Here is a 13,545-nt window from a genome sequence, read left to right as displayed (position 1 = left end):
TGTCTGCAGAAGTCACCTTGGTAGCTGGAGATAAGAAATCCTTTAAAACATTTATTCGCCACCCGTAAGCCTGAAGGAAAGATAAAATACTGTGAGTGTGAGAAATTGCTTGAGAAAGGGAAGGAGCCTGAAGCAAAATATCATCTAGGCAACTGAAATGCCCTTATCTCTGATCGCTGTCAATAATGCCCCTAAAACCTTTGTAAAGATGGATGGGGCCGTGGGAAGCCCAAATGGAAGGGCGACAAACTGATAATGTTTGTGGTGCAAAGCAAATCTTAGGAACAGATTATGATTGGGTGCACGGGCGGGAGTGGGTGGGAACCGCTACACTATGGAACATTTGGCCAAATAAAGTGGGAGAGAGGAGGGAGGGAATTGTGATATAAGGGATCTGGGAGGGGGTGGGGGTTGCTTTTTGAGGGGGGGAGCTACACTACAGAAAAATAGGGAAAAAATTAAAAAACAACAACATTTTATTGTAAACTGGGTACTGGCAGACAGCTGCCAGTACCCAAGATGGCGCAAATAGCAAATAAGGTAGAGGGGGAGGGTTAGAAAGCTGTTTGGGGGGGATCGGGGAGGCTGGTTGATAAGGGGCAGACTTAAGTACTGGCAGACTTTCTGCCAGTACTTAAGATGGCAGGGACAATTGTGGGGTGGGGGATTAAAGACAGCTGTTTGGGAGGGATCAGGGGGTGTGATGTGTCAGGTGGGAGGCTGATCTATACACTAAAGCAAAAATTAACCCTGCAAGCTCCCTACAAGCTCCCTACAAGCTACCTAATTAACCCCTTCACTGCTGGGCATTATACAAGTGTGGTGCGCAGCGGCATTTAGCGGCCTTCTAATTGCCAAAAAGCAACGCCAAAGCCATATATGTCTGCTATTTCTGAACAAAGGGGATCCCAGAGAAGCATTTACAACTATTTGTGCCATAATTGCACAAGCTGTTTGTAAATAATTTTAGTGAGAAACCTAAAGTTTGTAAAAAAGTTTGGGAAAAAGTGAACGATTTGTTTTATTTGATCGCATTTGGCGGTGAAATGGTGGCATGAAATATACCAAAATGGGCCTAGATCAATACTTTGGGTTGTCTACTACACTACATTAAAGCTAAAATTAACCCTACAAGCTCCCTAATTAACCCCTTCACTGCTGGGCATAATAAACGTGTGGTGCGCAGCAGCATTTAGCGGCCTTCAAATTAACAAAAAGCCACACCAAAGCCATATATGTCTGCTATTTATGAACAAAGGGGATCCCAGAGAAGCATTTACAACCATTTGTGCCATAATTGCACAAGTTGTTTGTAAATCATTTCAGTGAGAAATCTAAAGTTTGTGAAATCCAAAATCGTGACTTTCGGGGTTTCACCCCCGTCTTCAGACTTATATAGATCAATAAACAAAACAAGTGCAAACTTTTATACCCTACTCACCCCTTATGTTAACAATAATTGCCTGATGTGTGTGTCCCAGTGGGAGCCACCCGGCGCATTGCTTGCATCATCAAAGGCGCTGTACGTTGCCAAGTAACCATCGCCAGATGCTACCAATTCGTGCTTAGTGAGGATGGATTGTCAACCGGCGCATAGCTCGCGTCATCCAAGGCGCCGTACGTTGACAGGTTACCAATCAACAATATTTACTCACTATATTATTTCTGTGTACCAAATATACTGTGTTTAACCCAAGGAACAAAAACTCTTACACTATTTTTGTCAATAATCACCTTGTGTTTGTGCTAGCGACATGTTTACTTTATAAAAGTCACCGTGTGATTTCTACAAAAACCATTGGAAGTATGAACTACCACATGCATAGGTGTCTAGGATAAACACCCGGTGCATAGCTTGCGTCACAGAGAACGCCGTACGTTGCCATGTGAACATCCAAAACAACAGTGTTACTATGTGTATCTAAGTAATGGGATTTAAAAGACAAAAGATAAAAACAGGAATCTTAACATCTCTGACTAAACCACTCATAATACTACAACTCCACGCCTACATCATTAAGCAAAAATATTTAAAAAAAAAAATTAAACATTGGGTATTTAGGTATAGATATATATTTTAGCAAAAAATCATCATATATATAACATAGTAGATAAGGTTGAAAAAAGACCAAAGTCCATCGAGTTCAACCTATACAAATCTAAAATACTTACAAAAGCTCCAGTTAAGCTTAAATAACCCCACTAAAAGGTAACCCATTTAATACTAGCAATCATATCCATTAATTTTGTTTATATGCAGAAATGTATCCAGACTATTTTTAAATGTATGTAGGGTATTGGCATTTACTACCTCCTTAGGTAATTCCACAATGTTATTGCTTTTACAGTGAAAAAACGTTTCCGTTGCAGGAGATTAAATCTCCTTTCCTCCAACCTTAAATTGTGACCTCTTGTCAGAAACAATTTTCTGGGAATAAACAGAGCTTCTGCCATCTCTGTATATGGGCCTTGAATATATTTATATAAAGTAATCATGTCATCTCTCAAGCGCCTTTTTTCTAATGAATTGGAAAGTTGCTTAAAATGACATGCTGTATCTGAATCATGAAACTTGAATTTAACCTGAGTGTCCCTTTAAGTATGTATTGCGGAACCCACGTTATGCTCCCTGTGTGCCGCCATTACAAACCGGAAGTAAACGTTCACACTTTTCTACCTACTACACATTGAGCACCATGAGCTGTCAAATAACGTGTTACAGTGAGGAGTTGCCAAGGAAGTACCTGACCAGGTGAAGGGTTGGAAATATACGTGCTAAATATATATACTGGGGATTTAAATAAATCACAGGACATGTTAGAGTCATGCATGTGTTCTTTTTATCAGCAGGGGTTGCAGAGCTATACAGTTATGTGGGGTTTATGTGAATGCCTCATCATACTCGCTATATTATTGTAGGTTCTGGACTTTAAATTGAAAACTAAGACAATAGGGCCTATCTATCAAGCTCTGAAAGGAGCTTAACGGCCCGTGTTTATGGCGAGTCTTCAGAAACAGCAGTTATGAAGCAGCGGTCACAAAGACCGCTGCTCCATAACCCTGTCCGCCTGTTCTGAGCAGGTGGACAGGAATCGCAACAATTCAACCAGATCGAGTACGATCAGGTTGATTGACACCCCCTGCTGGCGGCCCATTGGCCACGAGTCAGCAGGGGGCGGCGTTGCACCAGCAGCTCTTGTGAGCTGCTGGTGCAATGTTAAATGCGGAGAGCGTATTGCTCTCGCCATTTAGCGAGGTCTTGCAGACCTGATCTGCACTGTCGGATCAGGTCCGCAAGACCTTTGATAAATAGGGGCCTTTATATTGCTCTCCGCATTTAGCGAGGTCTTGCGGACCTGATCCGCACTGTCGGATCAGGTCCGCAAGACCTTTGATAAATAGGGGCCTTTGTATTATAAGAAAGCTTTTCTGAATAAACAATGTAACACCATTTTATTATGCTGCACTAAAAGTATGAATTTTATAATGGAGAATGCAACTTGTTTTATATGTGTGGTAGTCAAGGGTCTTCATCCCTTTTTAACTTATTAGGTACAATTATAACCTGTTCGTGCAGTTTCTTGCCTTTGGATAATGATCACATTTTGAAGGGAAATATTATTCTATAGGTAGGTACTTTTTTTTTCGTAGGTTGGATTTAGCAGGATTAGGGTTTTCTCCACAATAACAAGCACTAGCATGTTTTACATAACACTGTGTTTGATTCTAAGAAATACTTTTGTGATTTTTCTTTTAGTATATACACAGATCTATCTTATATCTGGAAGCAAAATAAAACAAAACACATGCAGTGTGCATCAAAGTTTTCTTGTGTTCATTTGTGCCAGGGAAAGTGATACATAGGTTTATGTTTTGCTTTTAATTCATTAAAGTTATTAAACGAATACAAAACCCAATTTTTTTCTCTGTTATGATGCAGGTAGAGCATGCATTTTAAGCAACTAAATGTTTCTTTGTTCTCTTGCTATCTTTATTTTAAAAAGCAGGAATCTAAGCTAAGGTTCAGCACCAGGGTTGCGCTTGCTGATTGGTGGCTAAATGTACCCACCAATCAGCAAGCGCTATCCAGGGTTCTGAACCAAAAATTGTCCTGCTCCTTAGCTTAGATTCCTGCCCTGGTTAGTAAACCGCATTTGGCCAAATGGGACAAGCCCAGGTACCACGTCAAAGTCCCTTCCAAAAACCTGGGACCCTAAAACAGTCACACAATGCAAGCTCTCAATCATAACAAACTGGGAACAAGTGAAGGGTGCATAGGCTTATGTAATCACCCCAGACATATACAAAACACAGAAGGGGACTGCACTCTCAGACCGGACCAGGCAAACATCCCATGACCCTGCAACATGCTCAGCCCTGGCTGCTCCCTGGCACTCACAGGAAGCTATGCTGTCCCCAGAGTCACAGGCAGTTAACCCCAGACAGGTCTGGGTGAAAGAACCATAGGGAAAATTACAAAACAAATGAATACCCGCAAGTTTGACATCAGTAGTGGGGAAGTTACTGGAAGGGATATAAAGGGTTATATTCATAAGTATATTTGTGTAAACAATATTATGATTTTAAATCAGCATTGTTTTATGAGAAATGTATCATGTAAAACGTATCTAATTATATTCTATGAGGAAGTAAATATGAGTATAGATAAAAAAGGAATGATGTGATATGCTTGTATTTTGCAAAGGCTTTTAATAAAGTGCCATATGAGATATTGGGGCAGATTTATCAAAGCACCAATCTTGGTGCATTCGCTGGAGTCAATACGCTCGCCAGATATTGCTGCTGCGAATCCACATACGACGACCTTATTTATTAAAAAGTCTGTCAAAAATACGTGCGTCAAGTATGGAGCGAAAAGCATCAGATTGTTGATAAATGAGAGTCATTGATGTAGCGGATATTCTGTTTTTTCCAACTTTATTTATACCATATCATTACTGTCCATGAACAAGCACATTTCACTAAAGCTAATCTTTTATTTTTCATCTGTTAATGTCCAAGAAATAGCTAGATTTATACCTGAACAAACAATAATATCTAATAGAAAGTTATTTTTTGTTTTATTTGTTATACAAAAAATCTGATATATGATATTTTCACATAAATGAATGTGTATTTGTATTTCAAGAAATCATGATATGACTATCTCATGTTTTTTGTTTTTAATGATTATTAATGCTAGAATTTGTACATATATCTTTGCACATACTTGTGTATATATATATATATATATATATATATATATATGTGTGTGTGTGTGTGTGTGTGTGTGTTATGTCAGAAATATTTTCCAAACATATTACATATCCCTAAATGTTGTCTTTCATATCTCTGTGTTTATTTATACCACTATATGTATATAGTATAAATATATTATTATTCTGAGGAAGAATAATTGCGAATATAACATGTAATTAGGGTATCATAGGTATTTATTTGCAAACGATGGATATCTTAAGAGCTGGGCCAGTTTTCTCTCTGCACCTGTGTAACCCTTCCTGATTGCAGTGTAGTTTAAAACACCACCCCTTCATGGGTGTTATAAAATGGGCTGGCATATGAAATGACATTTCATAATTAAAATTTAATTCAAGAGATGGAAGAAAAACACTGAAAATATCATGACAGTAAAGTGGCGATTTTCATTTCTGCTGTATCTGATTCATGACAGTTTAATGTTAGATGAACTATCCCTTTGAGCTATCAGTTTAAGATTATATTGAATCAAACATCATTCGATTTTTAAAATCATTGTCAAAAATATTACACTGTGTGTCCTAATCTCATCATCAATGTTTAATTTCACATATACATACTTTCAAAGTATAATACACAATGCAACAAATGGCACTTACAAGTTCTAATGAGTGATCAATGACACAAGTATCAAGCAATTTGATTAGTTAATGATAGTATAAAATGTATATTTAAATCAAATTGGCTGATGTCATAAATCATGTGATTATGCATTTCCAAATCAAAAGTGGTGGAAAATTTCACTAGTTTATGGGCTGTTTAGGAGTTTGAGTATTGAGTCCTAAACCGAAACCCCCCCACATCGCAATACTAATTTAACTAATTTAAACAAGTAACCCCTAAACCTAACGTCCCCCTAACTTTATATTAAAATTACAATTTTCCTATCTTAAATTAAAACTTACCTGTCAAATTAAAAAAACTAAGTTTAAACTAACAATTAAACTAAAATTAAACTAACTATCAATTAAAGGGACATTATACACTCATTTTTTCTTTGCATATATGTTTTGTAGATGATCTATTTATATAGCCCATACATTTTTATTTTTTTAAAAATGTATAGTTTTTCTCATTTTTAAATAACATTGATCTGATTTTCAGACTCCTAACCAAGCTCCAAAGTTTTATTTGAATACCGTCAGCTACCTTCTCCAGCCTGCTCCTGTTTGTGTAAAGGGTCTTTTCATATGCAAAAGAAGGGGGAGGGGGGAGTGTCTTATTTCCCACTTGCAGTGGGCTTTCCAGCTACCTTTTCAACAGAGCTAAACTGAGAGCGTCTAAGTACGTTTTTAAACAGTTTTATACTGGATTTTTATATCAGTATCTGTGCATCTTATTCTTTATAGTAGTGTCTATTACATGCAGTTATATGAAAATGAGTGTATACTGTCCCTTTAAAGAAAAAAAATCCTAACACTACTATAAAAATTACAAAGTATCTAATTATAAAAACTAAAAAATACTAAATTACAAAAAATAACAAACACTAAATTACGAAAAATAACAAAACGAAACTATCAAAAATAAAAAAGAATTACACCTAATCTAATAGCCATATAAAAATAAGAAAGCTCACCCAAAATAAAAAAAACCTAGCCTACAATAACCTACCAATAGCCCTTAAAAGGGCTTTTTGTAGGGCATTGCCCTAAGTTAAACAGCTCTTTTACCTGTAAAAAAAAATACAAACACTCCCCAACAGTAAAACCCACCAACCAACCAACCCCCCAAAATTAAAAAACCTAACTCTAACAAAAACCTAAGCTACCCATTGCCCTGAAAAGGGCATTTGTAAGACTATTGCTCTTAAAAGGGCATTTAGCTATTTTAAGAAAAGTCCAAACCCTAAACTAAAAAACACCCAAAAAAGATCCACTTACAGCTCCTGAAGTCTGGACATCCAGGAGGCGAAAAGTTTTTATCTAGGCGGCGAGGTCTTCATCCATCCAGGTGGCGTCTTCTATCTTCATCAAGACGGCATCTTCTATCTTCATCCCGGCGGCGTCTTCTATCTTCATCCCGGCAGCGCGGAGCGGGTCCATCCTGAAGACATCCTGCGCGGAGCATCCTCTTCATAAGTTCTCCACCGTATGCTGAATCTTCAATGAAAGGGACGCGATCCTCATATGGTTATTATTACTCCTTTTGAATTACAGTATTATTGTCTAAATTATAATCCATAAGAGTTAACAAGAGTTTACTTAAAAAATATAAAAATGAGGTTTGCACTGCAAGACCCTTGAGTGGTCTCTTCAGATATAGTCACCTTCTATAGATATAATTGATCCATATGTTTTTGGGCCCAAGAGTGACCTCCTAGGTTTCTTTTTGAAGGTTTACATTCAAAATGGCAACCTATTCAAGTAACAGTTACTACATATACCACTTATGATGTACAACGCATTATACTTTAATGTTGAACTGATCCTATATTGTTCTCTGCATCTTGTAATATGTTTATATGCCTTGAAAGTAACCTCAATAAATAAAATAAAAATAAAAAATAAACAAAAAATTGACAGGTGAATAAAAAAAAAAATCTGTTTAAATGGAGCGATAGCAAAATTGCTAAACAATCTCTGGTATTTTGGGCAAGTTCTTCTCTGAAATTCCCGGTAGCGAAGAGGCTAAATTATGATTTATGCTGTGCATCTTTAATATGATTTATTTCTCTGTAATTTACATACAAATTTTATGTTTTTGATAAAATACAATTTTTAGTGGATAATTTTGTTACAATTTTTGATGCATCTTAACAATACAAATTTTCCCTGCATATTTTTGTGTGTGAATAGTTCAATTATTCTCCTTCCCATATGAAATTGCAGTATCCGCCCCTTAGCAAGACACCATGGGGCATATTTATCAAGCTCCGAATGGAGCTTGATGCCCCGTGTTTCTGGCGAGCCTGTAGGCTCACCAGAAACAGCAGTTATGACGCAGCGGTCACAAAGGCCCATAGTTATCAAGGTCTGTTGGACCTGATCCGACAGTGCGGATCAGGTCCGACAGACCTCGCTGAATACGGCGAGCAATACGCTCGCCATATTCAGCATTGCACCAGCAGCTCACAAGAGCTGCTGGTGCAACGCCGCCCCCTGCAGACTCGCGGCCAATAGGCCGCCAGCAGGGGGTGTCAATCAACCCGATCGTACTCAATCGGGTTTATTTCCGGCGATGTCTGTCCGCCTGCTCAGAGCAGGCGGACAGGTTATGGAGCAGCGGTCTTTGTGACCGCTGCTTCATAACTGCTGTTTCTGGCGAGTCTGAAGACTCGCCAGAAACAGGGGCCATCAAGCTCCATACAGAGCTTGTTAAATAGAGCCCAAAGACTGCTGCTCCATAACCTGTCCGCCTGCTCTGAGCAGGCGGACAGACATCGCTGGAAATCACTTACACCCCCCTGCTGGCAGCCTATTGGCCGCGAGTCTGCAGGGGGCGGCGTATTGCTCGCCGTATTTTGCGAGGTCTGTTGGACCTGATCCACACTGTCGGATCAGGTCCGACAGACCATGATAAATAGAGGCCCTCGGGCGAGATTACATATGCGGCGATGGGCGCAAAACCCGGCGTCACCAATTTTTAGCTGAATCGAGCGATCACATAGACGCTCTTCATCCAGACGGCTCCAATAGTATGTAAGCAGCTTTCATCCTATTGGCTGATTTAAAATTTTCAACCAATAGGTATGCAAGGGTGACCAAATATAAAAGGGGTACCTTGCATTCAATCTTCAGTGTGCGGTGGACGATCGCATGAAGAGGACCTCTGCGTCACAGATGATCGCTGCCGAGGACCACCGCTCTGGATATGTGCCTCAGAAGACAGCTCTGCACGTCCGGCAAGAAGATAGAAGATGGTCCCGCGATGGATGAAGATGGATCCGCCTGGATCCATCTTCTCCTTTCACCTCCAGAAAGAAGATGGATCTCCGGACAATGGTGAGTACTGATTTTGAGGTTAGTGTTTTTTTTGGAGGGGGGGATTTTTTTATGGGCAGTAAAAGAGCTGAATGCCCTTTTAAAGGCAAAGCCTATACAAATGCCCTTTTAGGGGCAATGGTAGATTAGGGTTTTTTTAAGTTAGTTTTTTTTTATTTTTGGGGGTTGGGTCGGTGGGGGGTTGTAATGTTAGAGGGTACTTTGTATTATTTTCAGGCAAAAGAGCTGTTATATTTAGGGCAATGGCCTATAAAAGGCAATTTTAAGGGCTATTGATAGTTTATTGTTAGATTAGTTTTTTTTTTGGGGTGGCTTTCAGATCAGGAATAACTTTTTTTATTTTGGATAATTTTGTTTGTTATTTTCTGTAATGTTAGCTTTTTTATTTTTTGTAATCTTAGCTTTTTTTGTAATGTTAGTTTTTTTTTATTTTAATGTAATGCTAGATTTTTTTTATTTTAAAGGAATGTTAGTTTTTTTAATTTTAATGTAATGTTAGTTTTTTTTTATTTTGCTTAATGTTTTTTTTAGTAATTTATGTTTTTTATTTTTGTAATTTTTAATTATTTTTTTACGTAAATAGTATTTTATGTAATTGTAGTTTAATTGGAGTTAATTTAGGGGGTGTTAGGTTAGGGGGCTTAGTTATTAGATTAATAGCTATGAAGAAAAAAGGATACCAGAGCCAGGATGCCAGTGCAGACGTGGATTTATTCAGATAGTAGACAACAGGTGGACAAAGCTCCTTCTATCTGACACATGTTGCGCATGAGTATATGCGCTTCATCAGAGATCTATTATTATTATTATTATATGAATCCTTTGCGTTGTGGGGGGTTGGCGGATTAGGGCTTAATAGTGTAATTAGGTAGATTGTGATGTGGGCGGTTGGCGGTTTAGAGTTTAATAGGTTAATTAGTTGTTTGCATTGTGGGTGGTTGGCGGTTTAGGTGTTAATAGGTTAATTAGATACTTTGTGATGTGGGGGGGTTTGCAGATTAGAAGTTAGTACTTTAATTAGGTGGTTTGCGATGTGGGGGTTGGCGGATTAGGGGTTAATACTTTTATTATTTATTGTGATGTGGGGGAATGGCGGATTAGGGGTTAATAGGTTTATACAGTAGTTTGCGTTTTTGGGGGATGGCAGTTTAGAGGTTAATAGATTTATTAGGTAGTTTGCAATGTGGGGGGATGGTGGATTAGGGGTTTCGAGGTGTCGGTTTAATTTTATTTAGACGGTTTTGATTTTTACGTTCAATTTCAACTTTTTTTTTAATCTTACGCGCCGCAAGATGCTATACTGATTGATGTGATTCACCCGATGTGCGAGGTGAACTTACAGGCGACGTGGGTTTCAGCAGTTGCACTAAAACTTATGCAGCATATGTAATCTTGCCCTATGTTTAAAGGATAAAAAAGTGGTTTTAGATAATTCCGCCAGAACAGAGAACTTTAGATCTTCGGCTTTAAGTCTTATATCGTTGTCTTTTTTATTATGCATTTGTTCATCATGCCATTGTACAATATTTAATGGTCCTTTATCATATTTTAGGCAAATACTGCTTTTTATATGTACAATTGAAATATTTTAAGCCGAATGTTCGTTGGAAGATAACTGAAAAATATTAGGTGAAATGGAGTGGAAATTCACGGCTAGATTACGAGTCTTGTGTTAGGCTTAAAAAGCAGCGTTGGTTGGTCCCAACGCTGCTTTTTAATGCCCGCTGGTATTAAGAGTCTTGCAGGTACAGGTGTACCGCTCACTTTTTTGGCCTGACTCGGAAATACCTTAAATCCACTTACGTCAATTGCGTATCCTATATTTTCAATGGGACTTGCATAGCGCCGGTATTACAAGTCTGACCAAAAGGGAGCGGTAAACCCTCTCCTGTCAAGACTGGTACCGCATTTTAAAGTCAGTAGTTAAGAGTTTAACACTACAACGCCGTAGCATAAAACTCTTAACTAAAGTGCTAAAAAGTACACAAACACCCATAAACTACCTATTAACCCCTAAACCGCCGCACTCCCGCATTGCAAACATTAGCCAATTATTATTAATCCCTAATCTGCTGGCCCTAACATCGCCGCCACCTACCTACATTTATTAACCCCCAATCTGCCGCCCCCAACTTCGCCGCCACTATAATAAAGTTATTAACCCCTAAACCTAAGTCTAACCCTAACCATAACCCTAACACCCCCTAAACTAAATATAATTTAAATAAATCTAAATAAAATTACTACAATTAACTAAATTATTCCTATTTAAAAATAAATACTTACCTATAAAATAAACCCTAAGATAGCTACAATATAACTAATAGTTACATTGTAGCTATCTTAGGGTTTATTTTTATTTTACAGGCAACTTTGTATTTATTTTAACTAGGTACAATAGTTATTAAATAGTTATTAACTATTTAATAACTACCTAGTTAAAATAAACACAAATTTACCTGTAAAATAAAACCTAACCTAAGTTACAATTACACCTAACACTACACTATAATTAAATTAATTACCTAAATTAAATACAATTAATTACAATTAAATAAAATTATCTAAAGTACAAAAAAACAAACACTAAATTACAGAAAATAATAAAGAAATTACAAGATTTTTAAACTAATTACACCTAATCTAATCCCCCTAACAAAATACCCCCCCCCAAATAAAAAAAGCCCTACCCTACACTAAATTACAAATAGCCCTTAAAAGGGCCTTTTGCCGGGCATTGCCCCAAAGTAATCAGCTCTTTTACCTGAAAAAAACCTACAATTCCCCCCCCCCAAAATTAAAACCCACCACCCACACAACCAACCCAACTCTAAAACCCACCCAGTCCCCCCTTAAAAAAACCTAACACTAACTCCCTGAAGATCACCTTACCGGGAGACGTCTTCAACCAACCGGGCAGAAGTGGTCCTCCAGACGGGCAGAAGTCTTCATCCAACCGGGCAGAAGTGGTCCTCCAGACGGGCAGAAGTCTTCATCCAGACGGCATCTTCTATCTTCATCCATCCGGCGCGGAGCGGGTCCATCTTCAAGACATCCGACGAGGAGCATCCTCTTCTTTCCACGGCTAAACGAAGAATGCAGGTTCCTTTAAATTACGTCATCCAAGATGGCTTCCCTTCAATTCCGATTGGATGATATAATTCTATTAGCCAATCGGAATTAAGGTAGAAAAAATCCTATTGAACTTTAATCCTATTGGCTGTTCCAATCAGCCAATAGAATGCCAGTTCAATCATATTGGCTGATTGCATCAGCCAATAAGATTTCTTCTACCTTAATTCCGATTGGCTGATAGAATTCTATCAGCCAATCGGAATTGAAGGGACGCCATCTTGGATGACGTAATTTTAAAGGAACCTTCATTCAGTCGTCGGCCGTGGAAAGAAGAGGATGCTCCGCGTCGGATGTCTTGAAGATGGACCGGCTCCGCGCTGGATGGATGAAGATAGAAGATGCTGTCTGGATGAAGACTTCTGCCCTTCTGGAGGACCACTTCTGCCCAGTTGAATGAAGACTTCTGCCCGTCTGGAGGACCACTTCTGCCCGGTTGGGTGAAGACGTCTCCCGGTAAGGTGATCTTCAGGGGGTTAATGTTAGGTTTTTTTAAGGAGGGATTGGGTGGGTTTTAGAGAGGGGCTGGTTGTGTGGGTGGTGGGTTTTAATGTTGGGGGGGGAATTGTACTTTTTTATTCAGGTAAAAGAGATGATTACTTTGGGGCAATGCCACGTAAAAGTCCTCATCGAACCCGGCAGAAGTCTTCATCCAAGCGGCCGAAGTCTTCATCCAAGCCCGCAGAAGTCTTCACCCAGAGGGCATCTTCTATCTTCATCCACCCGGCGCGGAGCAGCTCCATCTTCAAGACATCCGATGCGGGGCATCCTCTTCTTCCGGCGACTAAAGACGAATGAAGGTCATCCCTTAGATTCCGATTGGCTGATAGAATTCTATCAGCCAATAGGAATTAAGGTTGAAAAAATCCTATTGGCTGTTGCAATCAGCCAATAGGATTGAGCTTTCATCCTATTGGCTGATCAAATCAGCCAATAGAATGCAAGCTCAATCCTATTGGCTGATTGGATCAGCCAATAGGATGAAAGCTCAATCCTATTGGCTGATTGCAACAGCCAATAGGACTTTTTCAACCTTAAAAGGCCACTAAACCCCAAAATTTTCTTTCATGATTCAGATTGAGAATACAATTTTAAACAACATTCCAATTTACTTCTATTATCTAATTTGCTGCAATCTTTAGATATCATGTGTTAAAGAAATAGCAATGCACATTGGTGAGCCAATCACATG

This window comes from Bombina bombina, chromosome 6 (assembly GCF_027579735.1).
Source record: "Bombina bombina isolate aBomBom1 chromosome 6, aBomBom1.pri, whole genome shotgun sequence".
Classification (NCBI taxonomy): domain Eukaryota; kingdom Metazoa; phylum Chordata; class Amphibia; order Anura; family Bombinatoridae; genus Bombina; species Bombina bombina.
The sequence above is the reverse complement of the archived record's forward strand: the minus strand, read 5'-3'. Positions refer to the sequence as shown.